Source organism: Sander vitreus, chromosome 21, assembly GCF_031162955.1.
Source record: "Sander vitreus isolate 19-12246 chromosome 21, sanVit1, whole genome shotgun sequence".
Lineage (NCBI taxonomy): Eukaryota > Metazoa > Chordata > Actinopteri > Perciformes > Percidae > Sander > Sander vitreus.
In genome coordinates, this window is record NC_135875.1 from 5175419 (window position 1) to 5192418 (window position 17000).

A 17000-nucleotide genomic window follows, 5' to 3' on the forward strand; every position below is an offset into this window, starting at 1 on the left:
GCCCTATCAACATTCCTTCAGGTCCAGCTTGTGTAGACCTCCTACAGGGCTTCTATCACTGCAGTAATGATTTCTCTCTGGTAAAGGTTCACAACTCAGCCTCTTGCGCCACACTCACAAAGTATCTTATTTTACCACTGGGATTCTTCTAAATGCCACTTAAAGTTCCTAGCTAAGTGTTTCCTCTAAAGATCTACAAAGAGCAACGTTTACTTAGAAATAGGCAAAAAAAAAAAAGAGGCAACATTTCGACCCCAGCTGGTCTTTATTAGTGGCCCAAACCACCATTTTGGTGTTATTGAATTGTTTCAATTTGACTTTTTGGGCTCATTGGATCGTTATTCACCCCTCTGCCATCAAAATACCCTCTCAATTGAAACTTTTTTTTAGGAGTTCATTATTGTGTTTTTCCAAAACTCAGTACCTGCAGCAGCCGTGTGATTGACTGGACTGCCTCTCACATCCCATAGACTTAGGATCTGATTTGAGTGATAACTCATTAATCACCCATCCCAATTAACCAACACTAATTACCACAACACAGGAAATAAATACCCACAAAATAAAAGCATGGATAAAAACATTAAACTGTATTCCATAATAAAACTGTAAAAGCATTTTAAAGAACCATCAAAACAAAAACATAAAAGTAAACTAAGAAAAAGCTCAGTTTATGATCTCTTTACTAAGTTTTGTACGGACTTTGTTTCTCTCTTCCATTTTGGGGCTACTTTAAACCTTAAGATATTTCATATTTCATGAATATGCCCTCAATTCAAAAATGTAACTTGATTGCAGTGTCAACTTAACAGAATCTCATTTTGCCTATTTACAGATACAGCGGATATGGAGCAACATTAGTATTCATTTGGATTTGCATTTATAATTTGATTTGTAATTTATACTTTTTATTGTTTATTCCTGTCCACCTGAAAAATGAAATCCAATATTGAATGTCTTTTAGCTCTTTTTTTTGGTCTGCACCAACTCCTTAAGCTGCAAACAATGTTCAACAGCTGGGTGCTAACTTTGTATCTGTGCTATTTGGTGCTGTGCAGACAGTATACGTTGGGATTTTAGAGCCTTTTCACCAAAAACAGCTGTCTAAAATGACACTGATTAGACCAAATCAGTAAAGTTGCAGCCGGACAACCAAAACAACGAGCTGAAAGTATAGCTGAGGGGAACTGCTGAGGGGAACTGCAGGGGTGAGTGAGAATTCATAGTAGGTTTGTTACTTACAAGCGACCCTTGTCACATTTGATTCATTGTCGGTATAAAACTATAGATTATAGCTGCTTTTAAGTTCTAGTACAGTATATAAAACTCTGGTGATTGGGTAGAAAACGGGCGTCACTACGGCGATTATGCTTCCCAGTGCATCTGTCTGAGTGTGCATGTGTTGTGTAACTGATTTTAGAAAACTTCTACATCTTCCGGTCACACTGGGTCTCGCTAATCACCGCTAAACAAGGTACGCCTCCACGATGGAATGAGGCTCTTGTTGCTGTGCATTTCAAAGAGTTCCCCTCGCGACTGGCCATATCCATTTGGATTTTGCTCCACAGGGATTTTGCCTCCCTCAGTTCTTCCCCACCACTGCAAAACCAGAGGAAATCAGTCTTTGCCGGTGCTGAGCCCCAGCCATAATGAGATTTGAGGGACATCAAAGTGCCTCTCCTTTGAGGAGGAAAAATAGATCGAATGAATAATAGGCCTGAAATGCAAATGTCCCACTGCGATGATGAACATGAGACAGCTTCCTCAGGAGCACGGCACAATGGGGTGAGGCAAGTTCGGACAGCTGAGAAGTTTGGCAAAAATAGTTAGTGGATATTTTCCAAAGATAAGCTGTTTATGTCTAAATCCAGATATAAATCATGTTGTGATGAAAGGATGCGGGGCAGGCTCCGGTTGAAAAAGTGGCACCCACAGGTACAACTATGAAACCGAGACAGAATCAAAGACGCATTAAGCCATAAACCAAATACAACAAATAAATATATCAAACAAATGAGTCTACAAGACTAAAGGCTTAATATTCTTGTCAGCAAAGTTTGAGATTAACCTTGGCTTTTCAGTCTCATAATGATGACCCCTGTTCAACCTTAGGTCTTTTTCCATGCTAGGGGGAATATAACTGGGGCATTCTGTTGAAATACTACATAATAAGAAGTGCTGTAGTTTAGTGGGCATAACAGTAATACATCAAAATATTTAGCACGAGGAAAACATGGATGTAGACTATCCCACTAGGGTTATTTCTAACTAATGTACTACTGTAGTGATTTTACTTTACAATCTGCAATGTTTCTAACTCATATTTTTCGTCTCGTCAAGGAGGTTATGTTTCGGTTTGGTTTGTCTGTTGGTATGTTTGTCTGTCTGTCAGCAGGATAATGGAAAAACTACTGGCCCGATTATCATTAAACTTGGTGGGAAGGTGTACCATAGGCAGTGTTTTCCCTAGGTTTGTGGAAGACTTAAGTGCACATATTAGGTGGGAGGTTTAGGTGGCTGTTAGGGAAATTTTGATTTACATACTTTCCCTCTTGTTATTCATTAAACTATTTGCATAGAATAATATTATATTCTCTCTCTCTGTTAAATTAAACTGCTGTGGATATTGTTAAGAAACCATAACACTACTTGAACTCTAAACAAGATAACATGGAGCCATTGCGTGTCCTTGTCTGAGCACGGTGTGTTTATGCCCTCCCAGACCAGATAGGGGAGACGTCATCGACTCTGACAAGACAACAACTGACGACATCAAACCCTGTCTCATGATTGTATTTCACACATAAGCAAACTACTGTAGAGAGCTTTTCGTTAGGTCATTGTCTGTACTATTCCGTAGTGCGGAGAAGGCCTCCTTGTTGGGTTCTCGAGTAAAATTAACTTTAATATAACTTCAGTGGTCTCTATCTGTTCTTGATAATGTAGTTATTCTAACCGGGGCCTCCCTCAAGAAAATATTATGTTTTTTAATTTAAAAACATGCAATTTCACATTATTTTTGGACCATTAATAATACCATATCTGTGTCTAAAATTTTGGCAAAGCTCAAGCAGATGATAAATAAATAACACTCAAAAAGCTTAAAGAGAAAACTTGCTAAAGAAGCCCACTGGGGACCAATCTACAATTATTAGATCTGAAAAGTCTTTTAGTGATATTCATTCGGCTTAGGTGGTGCCCAGAATGTATTAGGTGCTGTGCCTTAGCTTTAGGAAAACCCTGCCATAGGCCAAGGAAGAACCCAATACATTTTGGAGCAGATCTAAATCACGAGCCGGATACAAGAATAGTTTTTCACTTTGGTTAACATCGTGAGATAGTGCAGTTGGTGCTGCATTCACAAGGTGTCAATTGAAAAATTAGTTCCAGACTGCAAGAATTCACACGGCATTAACATTGTGAAATTGGTGGAGGTCTGCGCTCACTCAGAGCCCTCCTAGTAATTACTGTAGTTTGCTATATGGCTTCAGGAGATGAGTCTTTTCTTCCACACAATACATTTGCCTACACACACACACACACACACACACACACACACACACACACACACTTCAATAACCTGAATAACAGTATAAGAGATTGCACCTCTTTGTGTAAGTAATGGGACAGTTCCTCATAGCAGTATTAATGAATATTGGCTCCTTTTACAAGCAGTTAGGTCTATACAGGTATTACCTGTGTGAAGTTTTGTTATCTAGAAAGAATAGCACTAATCTTATTTTAAGTAATTTGATCTTGTTGTAAGACGGTAGCTGAGTATCCTGACTTAAGAAATCTTAAGTGAAAATCACCTGCACTGGCAGTCAGTCAGTGCTTATTTCAAGCTAAAACAAAGTGTTTTCACTTAAATCTGATAGGCCGTGTTACGTCCCAAAATGATTTTTTACATTTAGAGTATGGTACAGTATGAGGCAATGCTGCCTGAAGGTGAGTCTGGAGGGTGGGCCGCGGTTAGATCATTTGGCCTCCTTTACACTTCTGGTCTCAGGAAGCTCTCAGTCTGTTGTTTAGAGCAGCAAAGTGAGGAGGAAAAAAATGTCCAGATGTTCTTCCCTCAAACCACCAAATACAACATTAAAGGAAGGGCACAGAAACAATAACTGATTTTATCAGTGAGATGAAAAAGCCGAGGGGCTGGTAAAAACCAACGTTTTTTTCTGGAAAACAGTAGAGACGACAAACTGCAATACTGTACAACTGACTGATGCTGTAGATGCAGATGTTTCAGAGCACCTACTAGCTACTCGCTGCATGGCAACGATGAAAGGATGTCAGAGACGACAATACATGAAAATCAGCCATTGAAAACATGTAGGAGCTCCTAGCTCCTCATTGCATTTTAGCAGTTTAGTTTGAATAGTGTTACATAGCAAGAAAGATCCTTGAATTACAACGACATGTTAAGAGGAACAACAATGGGTGTTTCAGTTACATGATTTGTTTTGTCTGTTGAGTGTTTACAGTAGGTCTGAACTGTACACATTAGGGGTTATGTTATTTCCTCCTGTGTAATTTCTTTTTGTTTAAGGAGAGGAAAAAACAGGTCTCTTCCCCAGCAGTATGTGTGCCTAATCATCTGAAACCACTGCTGTGGATATAAATGGAACCTTACATAATAAGAATGGTAAATGGTCTGGAATCTGTTTAGTGCTTTTCTACCTTACAGGACAAAGCACTTTACAATTTGCCTCTCATTCAACCATTCACACACACACACACGCACAGATAGATAAATAGATAGATAGATAGACAGATAGATACTTTATTCATCCTGAGGGAAATTTTAGGCATCCAGTAGCTTAGACACAATTTTAATTTAAAGACTTATAAAAATCACTCACAGAAATTTAAAGAGTTAAAGGTGCTAAGGTGCAATGGTATGTATTGCAAAAGTGAACAGTGCAATAGCTTATTATTAAATATTAACTATGAATATGAAAAGACAAGAATGTAAAAATAATCGAACTGCTTGACAAACAAGGAAATAAATAATATACGTTAAGAACTATATATAACAGGGAATAAGTTATAAGATGTAGATGTTATGACCACAGTCCAGATTGTGTAGGAGGGCTGATATAGCCTATAACACAGTCAGGTGTACAGCAGACAAAGTGATAAAATGGCAGGGGCTGAGAGAGACAGGCTCATGCTGAAACGTCCATTTCTCCCCTCCCCCTTTGTGTGGTATTGAAGAGTTGGATGGCCCTGGGGACAAAGGACCTCCTCAACTTGTCTGTTGAGCATGACAGTGACAGAAGTCTGCATTCTACCTCCTGAGCCACAGCCGGCCAAAATAAATTATTTTAAAGAAACAAATTGTGCTGCATAACTGCCAGACTGAAATGATTTGAAGTATTTACTTTTTATGAGCCCGCTGTGGTTTCCTATCAAAATAAAAATAAAAACTCAAGGTTTACCGTTTTGCTGTGGTGAGAAATTAATTCTGAGTGCTTCTCAAGATCTCATGAATATTCTGCGGGCAAAGTGTTAACTTCACTCTGACGTTGAGAAATTAACAAACTGAATTTATTTAATCCTGTTTAGAAAATTCTAATTTGTTAATTTAAGGCCAAGTGTGTAGGATTAAGGGGGATCTGTTGGCAGAAATGGAATATAACATGCATAATTACGTTTTCATTAGTGTATAATGAACTGAAACTAAGAATCGTGTTTCGTTCGCTTTGATTGTCCATGTCGCACCGCCATGTTTCCACGGTTGCCCAGAACGGACAAACCAAACAGCGGCCCTAGAGAGAACAGCGGCTTCTTTCGTGTTTTTACGTTACCTCAAGGCCCCACTTGGAAAGGGAGGGGTGAGGGGTATTCAGTTGGTTCAATCTGCAATCTCACCGCTTGATGCCACAAAGTCCTACACACTGCTCTTTTGATTCTACAACAAACACTCCATGAGCAGCAACTTTGTCAGAAATACAACAGACAAAATATGCTTACGGAGCAGCCAAATAAACTCATGTTTCATTGCATGTTTATTTGAATAGGGACAGATGCTTAGACATAGACATTTGTGCAACAAATCTCCAATGTACAGCATCACAGCATTTATAGCTATTGCTAATTGCGTGTCAATCACTGCTCATGCACACGCATTCATTCTCCCTTGTGGGGGGAGGGGCTTAGGAGACCGTTTGGGCTTTAGCAGAAAGGGGGGGAGGGACTGAGAAGTTGTTGATGTTCAAATTCTTTGGCTAAATCCTGGATCTTCACAATCCTACCTACAGCACCTTTTAATAAAGAAGTCAAAAATGATTGCCACCGTGATTTGATTTAATGTTACTCACGGCGTAGGAGTAATCTTCCACACACACCAGCAGGGCGCAGTAAAGTTTGTTACCGTGCTGAGGAGTTGGAGATGCAACTCTTTAACAGATCTTCTTCTTGTTAACCCTGCAATATTTAGAACCGAACTGCTGTCAAAAAATGCAGAAAATTATCATTTAGTTTAGAAGATGATTGCAGATAGTGCTAACCTCCATGACAAATACATACTCTTGTTTTCCTACCGAAAAATAAAATTCCAATTTATCTAATTTTTCAACACTACTTCAACAACAAACGTGTCCCAGCCGTGTGCATCACTTTTAGCTGTCCCCTGGAAACCGTTTCCATTGTTGTCTGAGATACTTGCAGTGTTTCTGTATTTGGTTGTGTGTTTTTTTCCTCTATTTGGAGCTAAGTGTTGTCAAACTGGTGAAGATGTTTTCTCAGTTTGCTAGTGTTTTGTTAGGTTGCAGTGCATTATGCTCTCAGCTCCACTGTAATATTGCCTATATCTTCATTAGATCTTAATTAGAATGAATTCATTCATTCAAAACAAGATTACCAAAAGCCTTGACAACTTGGAAAAAAAACAAACAATTTCAACAAAGCCACAGTCAGTTTTGCAGTTGATTAATAACAAATTGCCAAATAACCTTTAACACAGTGGGCTCTGTATAAACCAGAGAACAACATGTTAACTTCAATCAACAGAGAACTTTATCATGGGCTAGATTCTGTACCAGTGCCATTAAGGCAGAGGACAAGCTGCAGATGGAGTGAACCATTATTCAGAGCAGAGCCTCTCTAGTATCAGTCGTTGACAGCCATTTGTTAGATTAACTCTCACTTTGTTGCATGCGGACAAAGGGGGTATCATGCTGGAAGACGTATGGGCTAATTGGAAAACATTACATGTCGGACTTTACACATAAAGCTGTTTAAGAGATTTATTTAAATAGTGGATGCTGCTAGGGTTCTACGTTGATATTCAAAAAGTTTTTCTCTGGGAGGATCTGCTGGCAAATGTCACAGGTGCAGCCTGCCATTCATTTCGGGTTTCACTGGTGTTGTTATACCAACAAAGCAGCAAACAATCAGTGTAAGTGTCAAGAATACGAGTGCAAAGGTGCAGGAAATGAAAGTAAATTGAGGGCGGAAGACCAGGGTCACTAATGACTAGGGCTGGGCGATTAATCGAAAATGTATCGACATCGAAATTCCGAAGCTGTTATCGACGTATTTTTCCCATGACGATAATTTCGATAATTTTTATAAAACAAAAATGTGACTTTTTTCACTAGACATTTTCATTTCAAGTTTATACATTTTCAATAAATAGCCATAATAGTTCCCGCTTTGTATGTTTCCTTCAATTATTTTAAAGTCACAAAAATAAGTACTTTTGAATTACAAAAAATATCTCACCTTCAATATTTGAGCCTATTTACAGTACAAACCTTGCTAATAAACTATGAGGACAAAAAATTTAATTATCGTTCATTTATTGTTATCGAGGTTAAAATGTGATTTTGATTTTAGGTCATATCGGCCCCGTTTCAGAAAGCAGGTTTAGTGAAAAGTCTGAGTTTGTTAACCCTGAGATGAGGGTAAGTCTGGGTTTTCTGTTTCAGAAAGAGAGGGAACTTCACCTCAGAGTCTGTGAACCTAACCTTCAAGACCTTCTCCTCCCTCTGACACAGCACTCTCTCATTTCCTCATCCATTCATTCAGTCTGTATTTTACATACGCATGTATTTTTTTCTTAAAACACGACATTTCCTTTTGTCGACGATCCCGTTGATGAAGAAGCTGCTTTACTTCGCAGGGTGTTATATGTCGGGAGATGATATTGAAACCCCGACATTTTAATTTTCAGATAACTTCCTATTTGAGCGGTATCGTTTTTCTTCCCAGTCTGTTATGCAGCCTAGTCTGCATAACCTCATCCGTCCTCATATCACTAACGTCACCCATCTTGGGCATGCTCTACATCCCAGCAGATTATTTGTGTCACATTAATTTGTTTTGAAAACGGCAGTTTTCTTTACAACATTGGTGATGCGGAGCATTTTAGTAAAGCCGCTGTATAGTAAAGCCGCTGTTTAGTAAAGCCGCTGTATAGTAAAGCCACTGTATAGTAAAGCCGCTGTTTAGTAAAGCCGCTGTATAGTAAAGCCGCTGTATAGTAAAGCCGCTGTATAGTAAAGCCGCTGTATAGTAAAGCCGCTGTATAGTAAAGCCGCTGTATAGTAAAGCCGCTGTATAGTAAAGCCGCTGTATAGTAAAGCCGCTGTATAGTAAAGCCGCTGTTTAGTAAAGCCACTGTTTAGTAAAGCCACTGTTTAGTAAAGCCACTGTATAGTAAAGCCACTGTTTAGTAAAGCCGCTGTATAGTAAAGCCACTGTTTAGTAAAGCCACTGTTTAGTAAAGCCACTGTATAGTAAAGCCACTGTTTAGTAAAGCCACTGTATAGTAAAGCCACTGTATAGTAAAGCCACTGTATGCAGCCACTGTTTAGTAAAGCCACTGCATAGTAAAGCCACTGTAGAGTAAAGCCGCTGTTTAGTAAAGCCACTGTTTAATAAAGCCGCTGTATAGTAAAGCCACTGTTTAGTAAAGCCACTGTTTAGTAAAGCCACTGTATAGTAAAGCCACTGTATAGTAAAGCCGCTGTATAGTAAAGCCACTGTTTAGTAAAGCCACTGTATAGTAAAGCCACTGTATAGTAAAGCCACTGTATAGTAAAGCCACTGTATAGTAAAGCCACTGTTTAGTAAAGCCGCTGTATACCAAAGCGCCGTCAGAGTGTGACTCGCTCTGTAACGTTTTTATAAATGTTTTGTAGTGTTCCCTGGGCACAAACCAGTAGGAGCCATTAAAAATACGTTCCACATGATTGCAGGTGAATGAGGTAAACCCTTTGAAATAACAGATTATGAATTATAATTCTGTTAATGATGGTGCTGCAGCCTCAGAATGGGATTAGTAGGTGTAGTACTTGGCAGTACCCGCAGGATTGCACCTAAATGAAATAGATTATAGGTTCAACATTATTTCACCAGTAATATTAGGCTATAGCCTACTTATGATTAAATATGATATACACTATATTGGAATATACGCGTTTACTCTAGCAGCACTTTTCTCCCACGCAAAATCTCTTTTGCAGCAGCCGCTGTGTTGCTTTTTTAACGAAATACATGTTCAAACTCGCTGTATGTGCGCATGAGTATTTCCGCCGACCCGTTTGTTTGTGGTTGTTACCATGGTGAATCGTAGTATCATGGCTCCATTCATGCTGCCTTTTTATTGTGGTGGTGCACACAGGGTTACAAACGTACAATACCTCCATTCCACAGACAACATCATTGTTCCAATTATTATAAACAATCAATAAGTAAGATAAATGAACACAATATATGTATATAATGCAGAAAAAGAACAAAGAAGGAAAGGGAAAATAAATAAATAAATAAAAGGTAAATAATATGGGGGGGTTCACTCTTTTGCTATAGTAAAATCTTATTTATTGTTTTTGAGCAGGAGTTTCGATTTGGAAGTTAGAATAAAAATGATAATGAATCAGCACACTCGGCTCCACTAGCACACTCTGCTCACAGTCCTCAAAAACAGAAATCATTGTAAGTCTGATCAGAGTGCTGTAATTACGTCCTTTAAATGATGAATAACAACAACAACAACTGAGAATGGTCCTGCACGTTGCTTTGGTCCATCAGTGTGATTTTACAAGCTTAACTGTGCATTCAAGAATTCTCATGAACCAATACAAACATTTATAATCTAAGTATGATTAAACTAATGATGCACACTAATGTGGATAAATGTAAAAGAGGCTATGCAGGAATTAATTCCTTAAGTGATCTCCTGTAGAAATGCAGGGCTCTGCAGTGCTGCTGTAGGATAATAGCTAAAAAAACATGTAAGGGTTAATGCAGTTCACACACAGATTGCGATTTCCCATGATCTAATCCAGTGTTTAAATCCTGCTACCAAATGGAAGCAAAGCTCTTACGACATGCATTCTATTAAATACAACCCTTGAAATACAATTGAAAAAGAAAAACAGGGTTAGGATTAAATGGAAATGCCAAGTTTGACCTCGTATGTACAGTATAAGCAAATGCCAAGGCAATTATTATCAATTATTTTGTCAAATCATAACAGACATTACCGCAGGACACTTTACATATAGAGATAGTCTAGACCGCACTCTATAATGTATAATATAAATCTATAATCTGAAATGTTTTTCGGACATTTTGCAAGCTAAAAGTGTCCTTAGATGTAAATGGTAGGGTATTAAATGTTTAAGGCATTGCATGTGTGTGTCTGCATGTCTTTGGTGATTTCTGGCCTGATATTTGTGTTTTTACAGCCTGACAGTGATTTATATCCCTCCCAAAAGAGGAATAGTTTATTTACATATTTCATTCCAAGAAAAATACACTATGAAAACAAAGACCATTAACAGTATATACACTTCCATAAATGGTGCGCTAACAAATAATTAAATAACCAAATGCAAATTAAACGCACAACCACAATGACACAAGGCTAATTAATAGCAAAGGAGAAAAAACATCTTTGTTACCACATGACAAGATGTTTTTAGCACCTTTGCACCAAATATATTGTGCCAATCTAACAAATCTAAAATAACAACAAATACCAATTCAAGATATCTAGTACTATGAGACTTTGCAGCAACACTGAAGACAGATCTGACTGTGCCAATAGTCCACTTTGACCAAATCTTAATTTCGTGGCTTCAGTAATGATGCTAATTGGTAAACCCAAATTAAAGCCTCAAAGGTCCCAGATGCTACTCACCTATTGTTCTACAGTCTGTTGTGGGAATATATTCATATAAAAGAGCTACTATCCATCTGTCCATCCTTGCACTCCTTAGCGTATCTACTCTACTGCCAAATCTCTGTGGGAATAACGTTCACTTGGGCAAGTCTGCAGTTTACGATTTATGTCCAAGCGCCAACGCTCAATGCAATGTGGGAAGTAGAGTGACATTTACAAAACACAGCCAAAAGGGTGATGGGTGGGTGTTTAATTAATGTGCTTGATTCGACACAAGGCCGGGGTTTGGCCAGTACTGGCTTGTTTTTTTGATAATCAGTATAACCATAAAGATGATCTTGTCCTAACCATGTTCTAGTTACCTAACTTTGAATGATAGGTTCAGATCTTTAGTCCTATAGTGTAGCAATGTCAGTAGGAAGTTCATGGTTCAGACAGACAATGTATCCTGACGACTTTGGTGATCCTGTGTAACCATGAGGTTGACATTTTTGGTGCGTAGTGAAATATCTTGACACTTTTTTGAATTGGATGGTTTGCATTCCCCAAAGGATGAATTGTAGCCTTTCAGGTTGAATTTTTGCTTCAGTTTATGACCAAACATCTGCGAACCTAATGACATTCCCATTAGCTTCAGCTGTACTTTATCTTTAGTGCTGATTAGCAAATTCTAGCATGCTAACATGGTGAACTAAGCTGGTGACCATAAACATGATACCTGTTAACACCGCCAGTGTTAACAAGTTATCATGCTGTGGTTAGCATTTAGCTCGAAGCATTGCTGTGCCTTAGCACAGACTCATAGAGCCTTGGAAGATACCCATATTTTTTCACAGAACGAGGAACTGTGGATTTTGTAGTCGCTCAAGGAGGAGAACGCTTTAAGGCCAGTATGGACAGAGGGTGTAATTTCCTCTTTCATTGTGAGTATTGAATTAGCATAGAATTGAAAGAAATCCCAAAACTTGTTTAGTTTCCTAAATTTAACCTTAACCTCACTGTAGTTTCCACGTGCATGTATTGTAGGAACAATTAATAGACACATTTTCGCAGTAAATTCGATGTACCGTCAGGTAATGCCTGGTAACGCTATAGGATTTTCAAATAACGGATTTTAAAAAACGTGGGAGGCCACAGACATAATGACAGATTTAACCGATTTTTTATATTTTAAAAGTAAGAACGCACACACTATTGAGTCAAGACACAGGACCACACACTTGGCATTCTCCTAAATTATTTCAGAGAGGCAATCCTATCCTAGTTCTGTCTGCGCTATTGGCAGCCATCTTACTGTTTTACACAAGTAATGTACGCAACATCTGGTTGGTGACCCTTCCCGGTCAGCTAACTCTCAGTATTGCAGGGGTCAGCTTGATATCCCATCGCTGTTCCTTTCACACTACAGGGAAGACTCAGATCCAGTTGGTAACATTAAGATGTCTGTAAACTAGGGCTGCAAATAACAATTCATTTAATTGTAGTTTCATTTGTCAATTATTTTCTCGAATCAATCGATTTGTCGATTAATTTAATTAAGCAGCTCTACTGTAAACCCCTCACACTACAGGATCTTTTGGGCAGATAATATGTACAGACAACCCTCGAAATGGGAACACCCCCGCGATTGTTCGGAGGGGAGAATTGGACCCAAAATCTGCCTAGTTATCCTATAGTGTGGAGCCAGCATGCATTAGTCACATCCGCTTGTCATGAATCTAACCTGAAAATCTCCTCTGAAGATCTGTAATGTATTCTTGCAATTTGACAACCATGTGGGAAACCTGGTAATTGGTTTCCATCAATAATGGGCGTCTTTTGAAGTTGTCACAGCAGCTGAAACAGATCAACCACGCATGCAACGGTCACTTTAAAGGGGAAACAGAAGTTAAGTCATTAGCATGCAACAGTTCTCATTAACGTCATTTATTTATGAGTCAGTGATGGAAATTATTAAGTTGTTATGCTTTGGTCGATGGAAGACACTCTTCCTGAAAGTGGGTATGAAACCACGAATGACACCAGCATGTAATCAAATGGCATTTTCCTGTATGATGACTCAACACACACACAGACACACACAGACACACACAGACACACACACACACACACACACACACACACACACACACACACACACACACACACACACACACACACACACACACAGACAGAGAAAAAGCAAGGATATTTAATGTGTGTGCTGCAGTAGACTTTCATTCTGCACCACCAGCCCCCCCCTCCCTTATGCAATCGAAAACCATCAAACGTAAATGTCACACTACTTACTTCTGGCCATTCAATATAAGAAGATTGTACCTCTCTCACAGCTGGTGATTTCCAAAGTTTTGTCTGGCAGATTAGTCGGACAGAAATATCTGACTGTTTGGAGGCTACAGTCGCAATTCATTCGCTCAGCACGGAGGTTCTTCCAAGACTGAAGAGAGGAAGGAGAAATCTTTTGAAACATAGCTGAAACCATGCCATTGATATTTATTTCATATGCCCTGCACTACGTTTTTAAGTTGGACTTCACTCGAAGAAAGATGTGACGGTATGAATAAAAAAAGTGGTGACATTACCAGATGTAAAGCAGTTCCATGGCTGCATTGATCATGATGTCAGGATCCTAGATGTTCTCAGATTGCTGTTGTCAGCGTGCGGCCTATTTGAGGCAATTATGATCATTTCTGTTTGTCCAACTGCTATTTTGATCGAAGTCTTTAATATTCTATCTTCACGTCTCTCTGTCCATCTGTCAGTCCGTCTGTACATTCATAGATTTGTCGGTAGCCATTAAATAAGTGAAGGATTTACAGCAAGCCCTGATCTGCTCTGCTTGTTTTTCTGTGATAACCACCAGGCTGCAAAATCAATACTATATGCTGACACCAAATATAAAGTGAAATGTATCAATATTGGGGCTGAAGTTAATGATTATTTTTCATTGATTGATTGAGTCATCTTTTTATTCTGGATTAATTGTTTGCTCTACAAACTTTTAATGTCTTCAAAAAAGCTGCTGTAACAATTGATTGAGCGTCAAACAATAAATTGCCAACAGTTTGGGTAACTGATTAACTATTTATTAGGCAGAAATGCCAAACATTAGCTTGTTCTAGCTTCTCAAATAACAATTCCCTGCTTTTTCTCTGTTTTCGACCATTGTAAATGGTGATCTGTAGCCTACTGATGCTTGAACAAAAGAAGAAATGTGTAGACATCACCTTGGGCATGGGTCGAGGAAAATTATAATTAGCATTTTTGCACTATTTTCTGACATTTTTAGAAACTAAACGATTAACAGATGTATGAAAAAGAATTCAAGGTACAGAGATAAAAACAGAAAAGCAGAAACTCTCCACATTTTAGAAGCCGAAGAAGCTGTTTTTTTCATTATTATCCATTTTATTTCGATATTTATCTGACAAACGCTTAGCCTATTTCACTGACAGATAACAATAAGTCTTATTACAGGATATTTACCACCCCAGTCGTGTCCCTTCACCAAATCTGTTTAATCTACCTACACGGTGGACTAATTTCACCTCCCAACAGGGAGGAGGAGTAGGAGGAGGCGGAGGGGGAGGAGGGAGCTTAAGCGCATTGATGATAAAATCAATAAATGAGGAAAGCAGAGGCGATTCAAGGCAGGGGATGTTCCGCATTTCACATCTCACCGGCACAACATGTGTTTGTGCTTTACATTGGTGGTCCTGTAGAGAGCGGTAGATAGTTTTAATAAGTGGTTACCCAGCCGAGCTCCCCTTACTGTACCGTACACAAGCGGAGGGAGGAGCGACCGTGTAGTATTTCTTTTTTTCTTCTTTCCCTCCTGTCGTTGCAGCCCATCCAAACGCTACTTGAAGGCATCATAAAAAAGGGGGAACAAACAACTCATTTTCACGCAAAAGCTTTGTAGGAAGGAGGACAGGGATCTGTGTGATTTTGGCAGTCCGAGCCGCAGCAGCTTAGCGGAGGACTGGGCTTCGGAGTGAGGGGGACGTGTAGGCGCTGCACACCGGAGGAGCTCTGCTGACTTTCTCCCGCTTCATTTCCGCCTAATGCCCAAATATCTAACCCGAACTGGTGTCCAGACCGCGTGGGGGTAACCGACGGTAAGTGTCGTCGCGTTAACCCGCCCGACGTTCACAGCGTGGTGTGTGTGTTTGTGTGTGTGTGTGTGTGTGTGCGTGTGTGTGTGCGCGCGCGCGCAGTTGTTTGGCGGTGCTAGCTTCAGTAGCCTGGGCTGGTTTGACAGATCAGATCAGCAGCCAAGGTAGACACGTTGTACTGTACAGTAGGCAGGGTCTAACCTTGTTGGTCTGCAGCCCTTTTCCGCCACAATTGTTGATGTTTCCCTCTGGTTAGTTGTCAATTAAACGCCAATACTGCCGGATATAACTCTACAGTGGTCATGCAGCCTTTTTCTTTCAGTGTATTATGCTTGTACTGTGTGCTGCACACAGGCCCGAACTTGGATTCATGTGTACTGCACTCTGGCGCGCGCATGGTCCAATCATGCATGTACACACACACACACACACACACACACACACACACACACACACACACACACACCCCGATATACTGATCGATAAAGATCACCAGCTATGACACACCCATCATACTTTTTTGAATAATATTAGCAATATTAAAGTGTTTGTAATACTACTATTGATCCAGATCTTATGCAAGGCTGTAATGAAATGGAAACCCACCCAAAGTCAACTTGCATTTGCTCATCATTTTTAGGCTGGCATACATATTTCTGAACCAAACTCAATGTGTGCAAATTGGGCCATTAACATTCATATAAATCATGCATCTCTGGAAATGTAGTTTATCATTGTGTATAATAGTATGTAGTTAGTTTTTGTTTGCTTCACAGTTATATTACTGACTTTCGTGCGACAAATGTCCTGTGCTTTCCAAAATGTAAATGGCAGAGCGCATCGGTTGATAATGCAATCACAAATTGCCAATATCAGAACAAAGTGTTTAAGCGGCACAATGTGCACTCCATTAAAACTGTCTGGGTTGGGTATTAAATTACCACCGACACTCTGACTCAGTTGTACAACTGTGTGTGTGTGTGTGTGTGTGTGTGTGTGTGTGTTTCAGTCTGTTTTAGATAAGCATGCCGTCAAAGTACAGTAGGCTACAAGTCGATACAATAGAGTGTACTTTTTGCAACAAAGACAACATTGCCCAGGAAGTTGCCTTGACATGCCTGCACTGATTATGAAGAAACTGAAATGCTCAATATTGCCAAGAAACGCTTTAATAAAAAAGATAGATGTTCCATAGACTAACGCTGGCAGACTGGTGACAAGTACGGACATTAAAGCATTCATTCAGGCCATGTGAAATCTCCAGTGTAAATAATCCCAGTGCAGCTGTTTGTGTGTGAAGTCCCTCATCGCAACATTACAACGCTGTAATAATTAAATCACTCAATGTGACCACTCTGCCCAGAGCCTTTTATAGGGTCTTCGTTCTCAGTCACATTCATTTTCACAGTGGTATCTTGCAATGTGTTGATAGAAAGTGACAGTCTAAAAGCTGTATGCTCTCGCAGTTGAATCCATCAAGCTGGCAACAGAAGCATTTCCTCTGGCACACTGAGGCTTATTTTAAAAGGCAGAGTGTATGGATTTTCCTATCAACATGGTAACCAGTGAAAAATATAGACTGTTCGATGTCTAAATGATCAGACTTGTTTTAAAAGGTTGTACTCTCACTTTCCAGTATGAATACTGTAAATCTGGCACAAACCATCTTTTATACAACCTTTCTTAATTTTATAGAATTAGACATTTTATAGAAATTAAACTAGAAACAACAGATTGTTAACAGAAGT

General features: G+C 39.3%; 1 long non-coding RNA gene across 1 annotated transcript in view; it reads left to right on the forward strand.

Annotated features, from left to right (window-relative positions):
* The first annotated feature begins 14812 nt into the window (after positions 1 to 14812).
* The window catches only part of LOC144535856 (uncharacterized), a 104907-nt gene continuing 102719 nt past the window's right edge, over positions 14813 to 17000 (forward strand). Inside the window, exon 1 of the long non-coding RNA XR_013503702.1 lies at positions 14813 to 15255. This is a non-coding gene — a long non-coding RNA (uncharacterized LOC144535856). The remainder of the gene's footprint in view (positions 15256 to 17000) is intronic.